Source organism: Triticum dicoccoides, chromosome 1A (assembly GCF_002162155.2).
Source record: "Triticum dicoccoides isolate Atlit2015 ecotype Zavitan chromosome 1A, WEW_v2.0, whole genome shotgun sequence".
NCBI classification, from domain to species: Eukaryota; Viridiplantae; Streptophyta; class Magnoliopsida; order Poales; family Poaceae; genus Triticum; species Triticum dicoccoides.
In genome coordinates this window covers 594,811,540-594,829,359 of record NC_041380.1, presented here as the reverse complement: position 1 = coordinate 594,829,359, position 17,820 = coordinate 594,811,540, and the positions used below count along the sequence as shown (strand labels likewise).

General features: G+C 46.7%; 1 long non-coding RNA gene across 6 annotated transcripts; it reads right to left on the bottom strand.

The window, feature by feature from the left end:
• Nucleotides 1-5,847: 5,847 nt before the first annotated feature.
• Nucleotides 5,848-13,314, bottom strand: LOC119294067. 6 transcript variants are annotated; one of them, XR_005143330.1, is made up of 9 exons: nucleotides 13,053-13,314; nucleotides 9,515-12,884; nucleotides 9,355-9,423; nucleotides 7,610-7,824; nucleotides 7,393-7,454; nucleotides 7,090-7,310; nucleotides 6,331-6,418; nucleotides 6,181-6,248; nucleotides 5,848-6,067 (listed from the first exon to the last, which is right to left on the bottom strand). It is a non-coding gene; the product is annotated as an uncharacterized LOC119294067 (long non-coding RNA). The 6 variants fall into 6 exon arrangements; XR_005143326.1 differs by having other exon boundaries at nucleotides 6,331-6,401; XR_005143324.1 differs by having other exon boundaries at nucleotides 6,181-6,401; nucleotides 7,610-7,859.
• Between the last annotated feature and the right edge of the window lie 4,506 nt (nucleotides 13,315-17,820).

The following is a 17,820-nucleotide window of genomic DNA, read 5'->3' as shown; positions in this document are numbered from 1 at the left end:
AACCCCCAACCCTCCTTGACTTTTCGCGCGGCAAACCCAGTCCCACGCAACCAAGCATTTCGCTCCCGAGGCTCTCTCAGCAACATTCCATAGAAAGTCCCTCCGCATGGCATCCAGCTCTCTGATCAAAGCTGGGGGGAGGAGCAGGGCAGCCATGGCATAGGTTGGTAAGGCGTCCAGAACCGCGTTGATAAGGACCAAATGCGCAGCGGGTGAGAGTAGGCGCGCCGCCCAGCCAGCAAGATATTTATCGACTCTTGCGAGCATTGGCAGAAAATCCGCGAATTTCAGTTTTTCCCACGACAGCGGCAACCCGAGATAGGTTTGTGGGAAGGCTCCAACCGCGCAGCCCAGCGCCCGAACGACCACATCCTGGGTCCCTTGATCAACATGAACCGGGACGAGCGTGCTTTTGGCAAAGTTGATCCGCAGCCCAGTCGCCTCAGCAAACATATCCAGGATCTGACGGAGACGAACCGCGCCCTCCTCGTCTGCCCTCATGAGAACCAACGTGTCGTCGGCATATTGAAGCACAACGGCGGGGGAGCCAGGCACCAGCGGATGCCTCATGACCGTATCTTGACGGATCAGCTGCTGCAGCACATCTGCAACGATCAGGAAGAGGTAAGGCGAGATCAGATCCCCCTGGCGGAGACCACACTTCATTTCAAACCATCTCCCAGGCACCCCATTCAGCAAGACCGCCGAGCGGGATGAACGGAGGATCTCGTCAATCCAGTCACACCAAGCAGTCGGGAAGCCACGGACCTCCATGATAGAACGGAGACTATCCCAGTTAACTGAATCAAAAGCCTTGGAGAAGTCCAGCTTCAACACAACCGCAAGCATTTTTCTTCTGTGGCAGCATTGGACAAATTCAGTGGCATAGACAAAATTTTCAAAGATACTCCTCCCTTTCACGAACCCAGACTGGTCTTCATCAATCAGATCCATAATTTGCTTTTGAAGCCTGGTCGTCAGCCCTCGGCACAAGATCTTGACATCTCCGTTTTGCAGGGAGACAGGCCGGAAATCAGCCGGCGTCGGCACACCGGTTGTCTTGGGGAGGAGAGCCACATAAGCTCGGTTAATCCCATCCAGGGAGGCAGAGCCGGACCAAAGATCATCGAACAACCTCTGAATATCATCAGCCACTTCGCGCCAAGCCGCCTGGTAAAAGGCAGGCCCCAGCCCGTCGGGCCCAGGCGCACTGGTGCGGACCAGCGCCTCGACCGCGGCCTTAACTTCCGCGCGGCTGAACGGAGCGATGAGAGGCGGGCCGTCCACCCGCACCGAGTGGGCGTAAAGCCCAGAGAGGGAGAAACGCCAGACGGTCCGCCGCGTCTGAGCTAAGAGGCCGGTGAAGAAGCCCAGTAGCGTGGCGGCCTTTCCTGCATGATCCACCACGCGTACCCCTTCGACTTCCAGGGTGGCGATCGTATTGCAGCGACGGCGGTGAGAGGCAGACGCGTGGAAGAACTGTGTGTTCTCATCCCCATCGCAGACCGCCCGCCTCTTCCCGCATTGACGCCAGTGAGCACATTGGCGGAGAATCGAGCTCGCAAGTGCCTGACGCGCGTCACCTCTCCGCGTTGATTCTTCTGCAGACAAGGAACGATTTTCCTCCATAAAATCAAAGAACCCGATCAAGAACCGGCAGTCGTTATCAAAAGTAGGAATGTACCGGTGACGCTTTTTCCAAGCCTTGGACGCAAACCTAAATGCTTTCTTTTTGGCTGAAAGAATCCCAGCCGTGCCCGTGCCTCGGATCGAGTTAACCCAAGAAGGGAGAGTGGATGGGAGGAAGAGGGGGTCGGTTAACCAAGCATTTTCGAAGAAGAAGCGAGAGGGGGCAGGGACTTTGGTGGAAGCAGCCACCAAAAGAGGGACATGATCAGACGTGGTGCATGGAAGGGAGGAGAGGGTCGAGTCGGGGAAGGTCGCGTCCCACCTATTGTCAAATAACGCCCTGTCCAAGCGAGCCAAGGTCGGGGGGTTCTGCCGATTTGACCATGTGTACAGGCGATCCGAAAGATGCAGCTCGTGGAGGGCAGCAGAGTTGATCAATGAGTTAAACTTAGCGGCATGCCTGACGTCAAAGCGATCATTATTTTTCTCTGACGGATCACGGATAAGATTGAAATCACCAAGCACGAGCAAGGCATCTGAGACATGAGCAGGCAAGGCAACCATGTCTCCCACGAAATCATCCACCAGGGAGTGATCGGAGGGCCCGTACACATTGGTTATCGTCATACGCGCGGCCGAGGAAGTGCAAGCCAGCGTGACAGTGAGAGAGAAACGCGATTCAGAGGAGGAAACCAGGGAGTATCGCGCAGGATCCAGGCTGTCTCCACACCTCCACGGCTCCCATCCGCATCCTTGGTGATAAACTCCGAGAGGCGCCCCGGAAGGAAAGTAGTAGCCTTACGGGAGTCTAAGGCAGACAACTTACTTTCCTGAAGGCAAACAAGACTAGGGTTGGCAGAGACCACAAGGTTCTTGACAACATCACATTTGTCCTTAGAACCCAAACCCTGGACATTCCAGAACAGCACACGGACAGTCCTAACAGAATTACTCCCCATTACAACAACACACACCGTAGCAGCACGAATTAAGGGAAACACTAGCGTAGTGCAGGAAAGAGCGAAGAAAAGATACAAGCCAGCCCGAGGGGAGGCAGATAAACGATGACTCACGGCTTGCCATCGCCTCAGCAGTGATAGAGGTTGGGCCGCTAATCATCAGCAGGGGCAGGCACCGGGGCAGTGGGAATGGAAGCAGCCGAGCGAAGCCCCGCCACCTTTTTCTTGCTTAAGGGGGCAAGAACGCCATCTAGGATCTTATCTTTCTCCGCCTTCGCCTTAAGCCTGGGAGAGCACCCCGTCAGAGCTTCTTTCAGGGCTTTGAGTCTGACGGCTTTGGCTTTGACGCTGACCCAGGCCGCGCTCTCCTTCCCAGCCAGACGGAGACTGCGTCGGGCTTCGCCTCCAGCTCCCGTCACCTCGGCAGTAGGCAGATCCTCGTCCAGCTCGACAATGGTCACTGAAGAGCGGGAGCTCTTCGAGCCAGAGACGGGCGAATCAAGGAGGAGAGGAGAGGCGGGAGGAGGGCCCAGGCAGGGAGGAAGGAGGGGGAGAGCGCTTCCCTGGCCGGGGAGAGGCGGCGCTCCAAGCACACGCAGCACCGAAGCGAGCCACTGCCCGCCCACACGGCCGCGCCCCCGGAAGGGAGGAGCGTTGATGATGCCGCCGTGCCCCCGCCCCGCTGGCGTCCCCTGGAGGACGGGAAAGTTGTGTGCAAAGGGCGGCGGGGGTCATGGAAGAAGGGTAGGTACAGCCCATCTCTGGAGAAGGAGTCGGAGATGGCCCACGCGCGCACCGGCCAGACGGAGATCACCCGGACACCCCATCGATTGCCGATAGGCCAGATGTCACAGGGCACATCCCGTGGGTTGCGGAGGCGCACCACAACCCTCACCGTGGCCAGCTCGCGCCCTGCAAGAACCAGCGGGTCAATCTCAAGCACCTTGCCAAAGGGCGTGAAGGCCGCCGCGATGCTGACAGGATTCAGGTGCTCGGAGGGGAAGCAAGTGGCGGCGAGGAGGGCACACGTCCCCACATGCACCTCCGTGCGGGCATACTGCTCCTCGCGATGGAGATCGATGCGCGCGCCCTCGTGCATGAAAGGTTGGTGGCGCATGGCTTCCTCACGGTTTGCCGGGGTGGCAAAACGCAGGTACATGGCCCCGATTGACGAAGGGATGGTCTCGGGGAGGATGTGCCCGATGTCACGTAGGAGAGCAGCCTGCACCGCCACCGTGTCGTTGTAGAAGGCATTTGGAGGCTCGATGGTGACCACCGCGAGCCGCAAGGCCGCGGAGTAGTCGCCGTCCGGCATGAAGACCTCAACTGAGTCCGGGCGGCGGGACTCAGCAGCAATGGAGCGTTCCGACGACCGAGAGGACTCTGAGCCCTCCAACGACCCCGTGATGGAAGTTGGAGCGCTGCCGGACCCTGACCCGTCAGAGCCGGGAGCAGGGCGCGCAGCTGCAAGCCCCTGACCATGGTCGCCGCCCAGGACCGGCTCGGGGTGGCTTGTCACTGGAGAGGAGGGGACGGGGGACGGCGGCGGAGAAGACACCACAGCAGAGGTGGAAATGTCGCGAAACCGCGGTTCCTTGCACACTTCAGGGACGCTCTCCGCCAGCGAACTGGGCCCCCCAGTTTTGAACCCCCCAAGGAGGGGCACGTCAACCAGGGCCCGGGCAGCACGGGCGGCGGCAGAGGGGTACGGGGTGGCGGGGCGCCGGGCAGGAGGAGGTGGCGGCGAAGGCGGTGGTGTGGCGGAGGGCATCGGCCTGGGAGGGGAGGTGCAGGCGGCATGGTGGGGCAAGAACTTGCGAGGGGATGCCATGGTGCAACGCGGCGATCTGGCGCGGTGGCCCGAGACACGGCAGCGACGGCAAGGAACAGGGTCGCGGAAGTCCCTGACGAAATGGAGAGTGGAGAGGCAGCGGAAACAACCCGAGAGCGATAGCGGAGGGATGAAAGGGCGCGGGGCAGGGTTATGGCTATGGTTAGTGGAGAGGAGCGCGTCCCGATATGGGCTTCCCCCCGCACCAGCAGGGGTAGTAAACGCTGACGAGACAGCCGCCACTGAGCCATCCCCCTGCAGTCAATGCCCGGCGAACAGCCGCTACGGACAGCGGAGTAGTCGCACTGGGATGCGACCAAACTCGGCGGGAGATCGGGCGCAGGATGGGCAGGAGATCTCTCGGGCGTTCTCGATGAATCAGCGAGCGAAACGTTAGCCTGCGGTAGGGGGAGCAAACCGAGGGAATTAAACCCTGAGGGGATGGGGCAACAAATCTCTAAAAGCCTATGGCGGCTAGCCCTAGCCCCTCCCGCAGTAACTCCCAGTTGGTGACCGCGGCCAGCCACGCGCGAAGCGCGAGCCACGCGCACAGCGCGAGCCCGGGCCCTGGCCGCAGCAGCGTAGGCCCCACCCTTAGAGACGAACAGCGAGAGGTTGATGGCGTGCAAGAGTCCAGGGCCGACGGCGATGAGGAACTCGGCGACAGCGGGGCTAGCTACCTCAACAGAGAAGACCAGAGCCCGGTCGGGGGAGGCGATGAGCTTTTCATCCGGCGAGCAGAAGAAGTAGGAGAGAAGGTTCGCAACTCCGCTCACCGAAAAGCACTTCGCCGGGAAAGGAGCAACGACCCAGAGAACACCGGGGGGGCCAGCTCAGGGAAGGCCACCGTGTTGCGAGACACAGAGGTGAGGAACGAGGCCAACACACGCTGACGGAAGGCAATGCCAGGACGCGGAACCGAGGCACAGGGAGGAGCATGGGACGAACAACCGACAAAGAGCGAGTTAGGGTTACCTCCAGGGCAGGAGCCAGCAGCCAGAGCGGCGTGAGGGTGGCTGGGGACGACTGCCGGACTTGGGGAGGACGGTGGAGGAGGAGCAGCGGCCGCGCCCTCGGACGCTGCCGGGCGCCTGGCGGGTCGCCAGAGTCCTCACTCATTTCCCCCTCACCAACCCTACGACCTACGTGACCCCAAAAAAAATTAAGCAATCATCTGAAACATTGCATATTACAGTAAAACTCCTAGATAGTATTAGTCCAAAGAGAATTTTGAGACTATCGGTACTTTTGATAGAACAAAAGTAGTGCATTCCAGGGATTTATCTCTGAATCATGCATGCAGCTAAGCAGCAGCTATAATGTAAATTCAGAATTAAAAATAAGTTATGGGTTATTTTGAAAATCAACCTTCCTTCTTTGTCCCATCTTGAAAGTGCCATCGTCAACACCAATAATAACTCTCAAATTCTCAAAATATGCAATTTTTTTCCAAATAAATCAAATTATTCTTATAAAATGAAGTCAGAAATTCAAAGTCATGCGCCAATTTCATTACATGGGATTTTTTTACCAACCATTACATGGGATGTTGTTATCCAACTGCCTAAGATGAAGTCTCAGAAGATTTGCTATGTTTGCTGCATCTTGTGACTGTAGATCAAGACATAACTCATCTTTTGCCTCCTGTCTGCAGCAACATCAAAAGGTTGACTCCATCAATCTGGACTCAAAAATTTCCTCATATTACACAAATATAATCCAATAACTTTCAGACAATAAGGTAAAAAGAAGTACACTTACTTGGACATGGTGATCTCCCCAGCATATTTTTCATCAGATAATCGAGCCATCCTATAATACTTCTTTCCCTTGAAGCCCAGAGAAAGGCCATTTAGCACTTAAAACTTGAAACACTTCCATCAAATTTTGTTAATCCCTCTAGTGGCTCACCAGTAGTTATTCCCTCCCAAAACACAAGTAATACTTCCGTAAAAAGATACTCTTCTTTCTGGCCACCCTCCCTAAAAGCATCAACAACCTAGAATTTTCAGCATAATATCTTCAGTATAGATACACACAAAATAAAAATCCAGAACAAATCATCATTGCGAAGCACCGCCACTCCCCACCCCCCCTGCCTTCCCATAGCACTGCTTCATCATACCCCACTGCTGCTTTACGGTAGTTGTCGTAATCATCCTCATCACACGCAACTGGTTGTACATGTATTCAAAGTACATAAATGATAATAATTTTCTATAATAATGTATGTTGATATGAATTAATCATCACAAATGGTGCATAGCATGAAACTAGAACCAGAGAACAACTGACCTAGAGAAGCTTCATAGTAACAGTTTTAACAATCACTTTCAAAACAATATTCACAAAGCATACAACAGAAAGAAATCATTTGTCGATTCTCTAACTTAGATCATATTTCATCCAAAAAATTATTAGCATATGACAGCTGCCGGAGTTGTCCTTTAGTTATGTCAATCAAATATATCTTTTTTTTGACTATACTCAAATATATCTTCTAACATCAGTATTAGGGTACATTGGTTTTGTAACCTAAAAGTAACCGGTTCCTTGGAAATGTCAAATCAAATATCTCTGGTAACATCAGCATCAAGTCTCTAACTCACCTAGAATAAGCATATTTTTCATATGCATGCACATGTCATTCCGAAGTATAAAAAATTATACCTTTGCTGCCTAGGATAATTTTCACCGGCAGATCCGTAGAGGGTGGTAAAACTAAAATGTCCTCGAGAGGTTTTACTACTGGTTCTGATATGAAACTCCTTCCATTTGCACCCAATTCATACCACCTTCCTTTTGGTTCCTCCTCAGATCTTTCAGGTGCAGTGGACACTGACTATAGAAACTCTCCTGGACTAATCTGTCGTCTTGGGTTATGCAATCATCTACATAAAGAGAAATGAAAAATTAAGCAATAGCATACATGATGGAAGGAATAAACCAATAAAAAAAGAGGAAGAGATCAACCTATATGTGGATTGTGATCCTAGGCAGCTCCCCTTGGAAAAAGAGGATTCGGCTGCCGTGCACTGCAAAAAAAATATATTTGGGCTAAATATCATTCAAATCCTCATAATATGTTTAACAAATGGAAGTGCATCCTTGCTTGCTAGAGAACATAATTTTTCATCAAGATATCAATCTACAAAGTGTAACAGACTACCAAGTGATGTCATTCCAATACCTGAGTCAAGTTCATTACCCTGTGGCATCGAAAGTTGAAGGTCAGTCAAGAAATCCCCAGCTTTGTTGCCATCGCTATTTGTTCTACAGTAAGCATTGGCTGTATCTTCAAGTGAAAAGGCACAAGTGAAGGCATCAAGAAATACATTAAGTGCCCTTGTTTCATCATCACTGATTGAAGTCAGTGAACTGGAAAGATCAATCGTGAGGATCCTCCTGAAGAAGAACCAAGTAAAATACAGTTGAGCCTGCTATACAAAAGAAATCCAGAGTGTATGTGAAATGAAAAGGAGGAACATGAAGTCTAGCGCGTATATTTTGGCAATACAAGAAGCAGTGGAGAACTTTGAAAACAAATGGTAAAATCTCAAACATACATAACTGTGTCAATTCAAATGTACCGTGATTCATCTTAAGATTCTACTTGCCAAACCATGCATTAGTACATAACAATGGTCAGTTAAGTTTGAGATGTTGTGTTATTTTCTTGTCTCTGTAAAAAATGATGTAAAGATCGTCCTTATGGCAAGTTATGGATATAAAACAGAATGAACCACAAACCTTAATACATTTGGTGCAAAATCATGATTTTTGGTCCAAAACGTGTGTAATAGACTGATAGAGAATAAACTTTATGGTCCTTGAAGAATTGGCACGATCTCATGATCTCAGCATAGAAAGAACATGAAAGGGTCACAACCAAATCATGATGACAATATTTGAGGGAACATTATTTTCCACAAACCAGATATTGTTCAGGCATTTAATGGAAATCATAATCCAAAAGGATATATCCTACCGAAAGGGCAATAGAAACAATTGGCTCAAATAAAAAGGAGGCCAAACAAGGAACTAAAACAAATCCAAGCAACAAACTAAAACTACCAATGCTGCCGCACGATTCCAGTTCCTTGAAACTTGCGAACAGCAATCCAAACTCTAGCATAAACAATGCTTCAAGTGAGTATCCTAAACAAGGAGAATAGTACAAGTGTGTACTGTGTAGGAAATATAGCTGTTAGCAAAGTCCAAGAGCACCAAACACAAATTTTAGTTAATTAGCAACACATGACAAGGAAGGAAGGTGAATATTAACAGAGAAATATTCAATCAACTTTTTAGAATTTGAAAATACGACAATTTAGTGGATACTAAAAATTCAAAAACACCATAAACTAGCTTATTGCAAGCTGAAGGCTGTGATTTTCATCATGATTGCACATGGTATAGAGCATAAAGAGTTTCCAAATGGGCAAAAACGGATAGAAAATGCACCCAGAGTCCCAGACAGACCTATGGAAATAATTTATCGAAGGTTCCATGAATTTTCTACCGATTGAGTTTCCACTGAGCAGTGTTCCCTTTTAATCTCAATATTGGCTAAGCGAGGTCTTATAACAGTCATTGAGGTCCCTTTTTTATTTACCTTTTGCACACTTGCAAGGTGAGATTCAACCTACAAACATGGTTTTGAGTAAACTGGATGCACTTCAGCAAGACAAGTAAACAAGAATTGCTTCAGGTCTATCATGTGTCTGTCCAATAGTGCAGGCTTTATCGGAATCTATAGTAGCTGAGTAAGGCTCTACGATCTCTCTTTCTCTTTATTTTCTCAATGAAAGTAAGCGAGGTTAACTTTTACATCTTCCTACCTAGTGAAAATAACTAGCACAAATAGGGTTCAGGGGAAACATTATCATAACAAACAAAAACGTAGGAAGAAACATTTAATCGTCAAACACTTACGTCTGACTCCCCGAAGATGCTTGAGCAAAGAACTCAAAGTAAATAATTGAACGGTGAAAGCTCGAAGGCCTGTTGAGCATAAGATGCATGATCAATTTCCTGGAAGCAAAAACCAGTAGGACACGATATCTACAAGCTGTAATGGGTATCAGTTACCAACCAGGCATTATTTCCTTGAAAAGACGGGGCCAAGTGGGGGAAAACGGCCCAAGCAAGACTGCAAGAATTAGTGGTCCAGCTTCCACCGGTAAATTTAGCCAATTTTGATACTTTTAAGTCATCCGGTGTCAATCTCCACTTGGTGAATGTCTATGGCCCGCAGTCACCAACAGAGAAGATTTCATTTCTGAATGACCTGCAGATGCTATGCATGAATTCCCCTCTTTCTCTAGTACTCTTGGGTGATTTCAATTTAATTGCTGCAGCGGCAGACAAGAGCAATGGTAACATCAACAGGGGGCTTGTCAACGCCTTCAGAGGTTTCATTAATGCTCTGGAGCTGAAGGATATGTATTTGCATGGCAGAAGGTATACATGGTGCAATGAGAAATTAAATGTCGTGCTTGTTCGTTTGTAACCATCCATGGAATGATGCTTTTCCTAATCCCTGGCTTCAAGGGCTTTCTACTGCTGACTTTGACCACTGTCCTTTGCTTCTCACACTCAAATCATTATTCAAGCCCCAGAGGAGATTCAGATTTGAGAATGTTTGGGTTCGCTTGGAGGGTTTTTCTGAAACTGTCACCTCAGCTTGGCATGGGGCTATTCGCTCGACCGATCCTTTCATTAACCTACACAACAAGCTTAGTCAGACGGCTAAGAAACTGCAGTCTTTGGCCTCATCCTTATTCAGTGACATCAGGTTGCGCACTCTTATTGTCCATGAGTTGATCTATCAGCTTGACTGTGCAAGGGACTGCAGGGACCTCACTTGGGAAGAACATACATTCAGGAACAAGCTTAAGGTGATGAGCCTGGGATTTGGAGCTCTGGATCGTTGCATATGGAGGCAGAGATCCATATGGCTGAAGGAGAGAGAGTGCAACTCTAAGTTCTTTCATATAAAAGCCTCTGCTAGAAGAAGACATAATTTCATCCCCTCCCTGATTTGCAATGGGGTCGAAGTGACTGATCAGCAAAACAAAGAGCAATGTATTTGGGAACATTTCAATGGCTTGTTGGGATCTTATCAACATAGAGAGGCCTCTCTCAACCTTGCTGCTCTTTGCTTTCCTGAGACCAACCTCTCATGCCTAGACAATAACATTTCAGTGGAGGAAATTACAAAAGCCATCTTTGACTTGCATCCTGAAAAAGCTTCTGGCCCGGATGGCTACACAAGGCTTTTCTTTCGCAAGTGCTGGGATCTCATAAAGAATGATCTTGTCGGTGCTGTCTTACACTTCCAGAACCTCAACACCCAAAATCTATTCCTGCTAAACAGTGCCATCATAACCCCCCCCTAAGCACCAGGGGGCCAATAAACCAAATGAGTTTTGTCCGATTAGTCTCCTCCATTGCTTTGCCAAGATAATTGCCAAAATCTTAGCTTCTAGACTGCAGCCTTTCATGCATCGTCTGACTTCTCAGTGCCAAAATGCATTTTTTAAAGGGCGAAGCATTCATGATAACCTCGTTTATGTACAAGCAATGGCGAAATCATTTAGACAGAAAGAGGTTCCGGCTGTTCAGAGGTTTTGGGCGTATGTGGCGTGGGTGGATCTCTGCTATGTTTCTCTCGGCCTCCACCAAAGTTCTTGTTAATTCTCGGGTCCCTGATCAAATTCTGCATAGGAAAGGTCTGAAGCAGGGTGACCCGCTCTGGTCGTTGCTTTTTGTCTTGGTCGTTGATTGTCTTGGTTGCCTGATGGACCTTGCTCAGCAGAAGAACGTCCTCTCCCCCCTCGGCAAGATGGCCATCAAGCATAGGGCCTCCATTTACGCAGACGATGTTATCATCTTCATCAAACCTTTATTACAGGACTTCAATGCTGTTTAGCAGATCATGTATCTCTTTGGTAAAGCGACATGCCTATGCACCGATATGGCTAAAAGTAAAATTCTTCCAACCAGATGTGATGGTATTGATCTCACTCCTCTACAACTTGCTATTGGTTGCCAGATTGCTAGCTTCCCTTGTACTTATTTGGGGATGCCCCTCTCGGATAAGCGTCTTAAATTGACTAATTTTCAAGAGCTTCTGGACAAGCTTATCAAGAAAATTGCTGCATGGAAGGCACGTTGGATCTCCTCTCCTAGGTGGTTGGTTCTTGTTCGCTTCGTATTATCAGCCATGTCCATCTTTTTGCTTCTTGCCATGGAGCAGCCAAAGTGGATTATCAAGCAGATTGACAAACTACGGCGTGCTTTCCTTTGGGCAGGAGCGGATGCTATCACTGGCGGTAAGTTCTTGGCGTGATGGTCGCAGGTCTACTCGCCAGGTGCAGTTTGGTCGGCTCGGTATCCTGATTTCACAAGCAAGGTATTGCTCTAAAAGTGAGGTGGTTGTGACTCAATCATAGAGAAACTGACAAGCCATGGCATGATCTTTTGATCCCTGTTGATAAGGAAGTCAAGGCTCTGTTTATTGCTAGTACTTGTTTCATCTTGGGGGATGGCAAATCGGTTTCATTTTGGCACGACCACTGGTTGAATGGGGATGTTCCAGCGCTTGCCTTCCCAAATCTTTATAAACACACCAAGAAGAGGAAGATCACTGTTAATGAGGGCGTCACCAACAGTAAATGGATATCTTTGATAAAGCACAACCCGGACATTGATGTTCTTTCTGAATTTATCAACCTTTGGCACCACACTCAAGTAGTTTTGCTGTCTGAAAGGGAGGATGTGCTAAATTGGAAATGGAATCCTGATGGGAAGTACTGTGCTAAATCTGCTTATCTGTGTCAGGTCTGGGGAAGGATTGAGTTCCCTTTCAAGGAGCTCACTCATATGGCAAATTAAAATCCCCCCTAAAGTGCACTTCTTTGCCTGGTTGGCTGTACAAGGGAAGTGCCTGACAGCCGATAATCTCGCCAAAAAGGGTTGGCCTCATAAACCTTTGTGCCCTCTTTGCAGATTAGGATGGGAGTCTGACTCTCACCTGTTCACCTCTTGCCCTTTTGCTGCTGGGGTGTGGGGCTTCTGCTTAACCAAGTTCAGTTTCCCATTTCAAATCATGCCGACCAACTCCACTCAAAGTTTTCTGGAATGGTGGATTTCCTCTCTTCATCAGACTAGTACAAGCAGACGCGGCTTTAATCATGATCATCTGTTGGCGTATTTGGAAAGAGAGAAACAACAGGTTTTTTCAATGGCAAGGTGCAAAACTTCCTGCAAATCTGTGATGGCATTCTGGATGAGTTGAGAACTTGGTGATATGCTGGTGTCAAAGGGCTGCAATGGACTGGAGAAGGTTAACCCCCCTTTAGACTTTTAACCTTGTAAGTCCTGTGTACCGTCTCCCCATTAGATTCCTGTAATTCATGTATATTTAACGCCCTGTACTCTGATGTCCTGATCTTCTCTTACTGTAATAACGAATGAAATCAGCAAGGCCGTATTTCGTCAAAATAAAATATCTTGGAAACAAAATATGAAGAATAACCGCCACAGAGATAAAACAAAAATCAGGTAATTGGGGCAGTCGCAGTAGGAACCAAGGGAATTGGGGCAAGGATGTACAGACTGAGCCATACCTATGAGAACGAGCTAGGATCGCTCGGAAGAAACGCATCCTCTGCATCGATGGTTCCCGAGTTAGACCACGGTGGTGGGGAGTGGAAGGCGACCGGAACGGCGAAGGAGCGAGCTCAGAGCGCGGCGCCAGTAGTGGACTGGTTGTGGCGGCACAACGCGTCGACCGATCCGAGAGTGAGGAGCGCGAGCGCAGTGATTGTTCCAAGACCTAGGCGCGAGGTCAACGGTCATCCGAGCGAGAGCAAGGAAGAGGATGTGTTGGCGGCGCGTCGGCGAGGCGAGGCGGTTGGGGATTTTTTTTCATTATTATCTTTTTTAGACGAATTATTTCATTTTTTATTAAGTAGACGAGTTTACTTATTGTGGATGCGAAAAAAAATTGTTTCTTGGCTATCTAAGTTTGCTTCCCCTCTCGTGAACCCATTGATGGACATGAAATGGACTGAATTGCAGAAAACCAACAGATTGAAATGTAGGGTTGCAGAAAACACTCTTCTACGAAAATAGTGCAGAAAACACTGATTTTCAGCCTAATCATCTGCGAAAAACACTGAACCATATGTTTGGGCATTTTAAGCTCTATTATGACATCTGAGGCCCTGTTTTGGTAACGTGGCATAACGGCCGCGATCTAACGACGTACGTCGCTACAGTTACATCGGACATGTCGTCTCGATCAAAACCGCATTCTATCTCCAAACTCTCTCACATTTGGCTCGCCCTCTCCTCACTCTCTGCTCTTCTCCCCCACCGTCGTCCTGCTGCTCCGGCACGCCATGGTGTCATGGAACGACGGCGAGACCAGTGAGGATTCAGTCATGATGTCACCTCCTCTTATGATGGCATCATCAAGGCTAGTTTGTTAGGGAGCTAGAGCCAGGGTTAGGGTTAGTGAATTGGGGATTTTGTGAATGAGCTCGATCTGAACCTAGGGCTTTCTTTATTTGCTCCCGCAGCTTCCTGCTACCATGCACGATTCGAATTTCAGCGGCATTGACGCAAATGTTACTGTGTTGTGCGAACACAGCGAGCCGGCAGAGCGCTTTGTTGCATTTGAATGGATGCACACCGGCAGGAAGTTTCTTGGGTGTCCTCAGAAGGTATGCTTCAGAACCTGTTTAGTGGAAGCTGCTCATTGGCTCTGTCTAATGCTTGGTCCATATGTTTTGATCTGGTCAATGCTTAATGCTTTGTTTATCAAGTTGTTTAGCTTTGTTAAGTGCATGGTCTTTGTTTAGACCTGTGTTGTCATTAGTGCATGGTAGTCATTGTTTATTGTGGTCAATGCTTAATGCCTTGTTTACTGAACTTAGGTTGCTCTTACTTAACTAAAAAGCTCATGGTAGTGGTCATTGTTTATTGAATCTCTTTAACAATGGTCATTGTTTATTTGTTAACAATTGTTGTCCCATTTGCTTGTTGTATAGGTTAGTTACTTGAACCTCTTTAACAGTAGATGTCTTTAATAAACATGTTGATTTCAATGGTGTTTATAATACTGCCTATTGTCGACCTATTGTGCTCTTTGTTTATGTTAAGAGTGGGAATGGCACTGCAGTTTGTAGATCCCACTCACTTAGCTTATTCTTTATTTGTTTATTGTTTGTTTTATAGGAAGGCATAAATTGTGGAGTAGTTCAATGGATTGATTTTGAATGGCCAGACTGAATGGGGAAGACATTGGCCAAGTTATGGAATATGTATGAGGAGAGTAAGGCAGCTAGGACCAATGACAATCTTGAGAGTTCATTTACAATTCACAACCTAACAAAAGAGAAGAAGAAACTGCGGGAGAACTATGAGAAGTTAGTTGGTGATGTGAATGCTCTTTTGGATGCCCAGGAGCAGAGGGCTGTGGAGTTAAGCTATCAGCAGGAGCAGAAGGACAATGTAGCTGTCAATATAGTTGAGCTAGACAATGAAGTTTGGTAACTTGAAGGCAGAGCTGTCAAAGAAAGATGAGGAGAATAATAAGCTGCAGGAAAAGAATGACACTCTTAAGCACCTCATAGGTGCTCAAGCCAATGTGATTAGGAATATGAAGTTCAATCATTTGAAGGAGAAAGAAAGGTTGATAGAAGAGAGTCATAAACTGTAGTATCACATTTTTGAGCTTCAGAAGTCTGAGGAAAAGATAAGGCTGAAGCTTTCAGGGGGTGAAGGCCATCTTAGATTATTAGTGTGCATCTAGTATGCATTGTTGAACTATGTTGTTGGATCCAACAGTGTTGTAATGTAGATGATATTCATCTATCCAGTACTTTAGTTTGAATTTGTGAACCAAGTACTTTAAGTATGTTTTTTGTGAACTATGGTGTTGGATCCAGTGCTAAAACTTGATGAAACTTGATGTGAGTCCAATTTGATGTTATGTGGTGCATGTGCTTAGTATAATATCATTTTATATGTTTAGGCCATTAAACCAAAGTGATGTCAATATGTTGAAAGTGCCACCTAGATTCATGGATGCATTGACAGTTCCTAGAATGCTTCTTTGCTTCTTCAAGCAACTCAACATATGTTGGACATATATCCCACTTGGCAACCTCTGTCTTGGTCCTATTTCCATTGAACCTAACCATCAACTTAGTCATTATTCCATCTACCATGGTCTTTACTGGTTTAACCCTCACATCTAATATCATCTTGTTAAACATGTCACTAATATTCTTGAAAACTAAGTCACTTTTGCAATTCAAGTCCATGGCATATCTAGCCCAAGCATGTCTAGGAACTTTATTAAGCCAAGCCAAAGCAATCTTACACTCTTGTTTAAGAGCATCCATTGCAGCAAGACAGCCACATTCAGTATAAGAGTAACTAGCCTTATCCATGTACTTCTATAATTCTGACCCCCTAAAACCAGAAGTCTGGAAGTTTTGATAGATGTGTCTATGGTAGAATCTATGTGGGAAATTGGGGAATACATGGTTTACAACATTTGGAAGGACCTGTTTGAAAAAATGACCAAAATCACCACTACATCCAAGTAAATAATATGAACTAGCTAGCTAGTACTAAGCAATGGATATGAGCAACAACTAAGCAATGAATATGAACTAGTACTAAGCAATGGATATGAGCAACAACTAAGCAATGAACATGAACTACTACTAAACAATCATTATGAACTACAACTAAGCAATCACTTTGAACTTCAACTAAGTAATCACTTTGAACTACAACTAAGCAATTAATATGAGAAAGAACAAGGAAATTACCTTCTATCTACCAGAGATTATGGTGTAGTAACCAAATCTCCCTGTTTCTCCACCAAGTGTTATCTTTAGTTCTGCGAGAAACCACGTTCAACTCTTTGTGTCTTCTTTGTCCACAACTGCAAAAGCAATGTGATATATGTTATTATTCCCATCCCTTCCTATGGCAACAAGGATTTGTTGGCCAGTATACAGCTTGATGAAGCATCCATCCACACCTGCAATGGCACACAACACATGTTAGAAACAAGGCATTTATGAACACATGTCAGAGAAAACAAAGTTCAGTAATCACCTATGAATGGTTTGCATCCAATCAGAAATCCTTCCTTGCAAGCATTCAAACAGATGAACAAACCATGAAACCTTGGATTCTTACTTGCATGCTCTTTTAGGAACTTAGTTGCGACAATGTACCTACTACCTGGATTTGTGTCTAACACAACCTGCAAGTAATCCCTGATCCTGGTATATTGCCTCCTCTAATCTTGTTCTTAGACTTGTAGGCCATATGAGTGCTGATCTCAACTCCATACTTACTCTTCAGATTTGCATTATTGTACTTACTAAAACATATGCTCGTGCGTTGCAATGGGAGACTGCAAGGCACGCACATCAGGTTTTGAGACATAGGATCCTATTATTCTTTAGATAGCATGTCAAACTACCTTTAGGATCCTATGCACATCAGATAGTGTTGTCAGACTTCTTTTACCTTAATGACAGAGCAAATGCACGTTACTATGAATCAGGGTGGATTGAAAAACTGGATCAACGTACACGGGTTGCTCATGACAATAACCATGGACCGATTGAGAGTAGGGTTGTTCGAGATGTTAGTTTGGAACATGAAACATGATCCTGGATCAATTTAGCAAGAAGAACAACACAAACTTCAGATGATTAGTGCATACAAAAGTTAATGAAGAAATAACATTATTCAATGTTCGTAATGATGCCACAACCTGAATAGATCTTATGCCATGCAACTTGACATTATCGGTCAAACATAGTATGTGTGGTAGATACACCATTAATGACTGTTTAGGCATCTGGATCATGGAGATTACTCGTATATGTCAAACTCTTGTTTTATAGTATTGTACATTCAAAGGAATTCACAAGCTTACTGTCCACCTACACTTTCAAAGATAATTGAGCTTGTTACTACTTTTTATTCTACTACTAATAGGCATGCACAAGAGTACCGCAAACTTTTTGTAAAAAAGAAAGACAAATTTCATCGGCTTGAAACTGACGGTGTTTTTTTTATCGAAGCTGAACCTGAAAGCTTCGGTCATGGGTCCCCTTTGTTCTACTATGAGTTGTAGATGGATCGCTGGCTCTGCTCTTTTGAGCTTTTTTCAAAGAAGAACCCCGGTTCCTCTGCAAGATCCCGGAGTAGCAGGTTAAGCTGATTCTTCCCTCTATATATACTCCCTCCGTCACATAATGTAAGAACGTTTTTGAAACTACACTAGTGTCAAAAACGTTCTTATATTATGGGACAGAGGGAGTAGCATTTTCATCATGATCAAATGACTTCTAG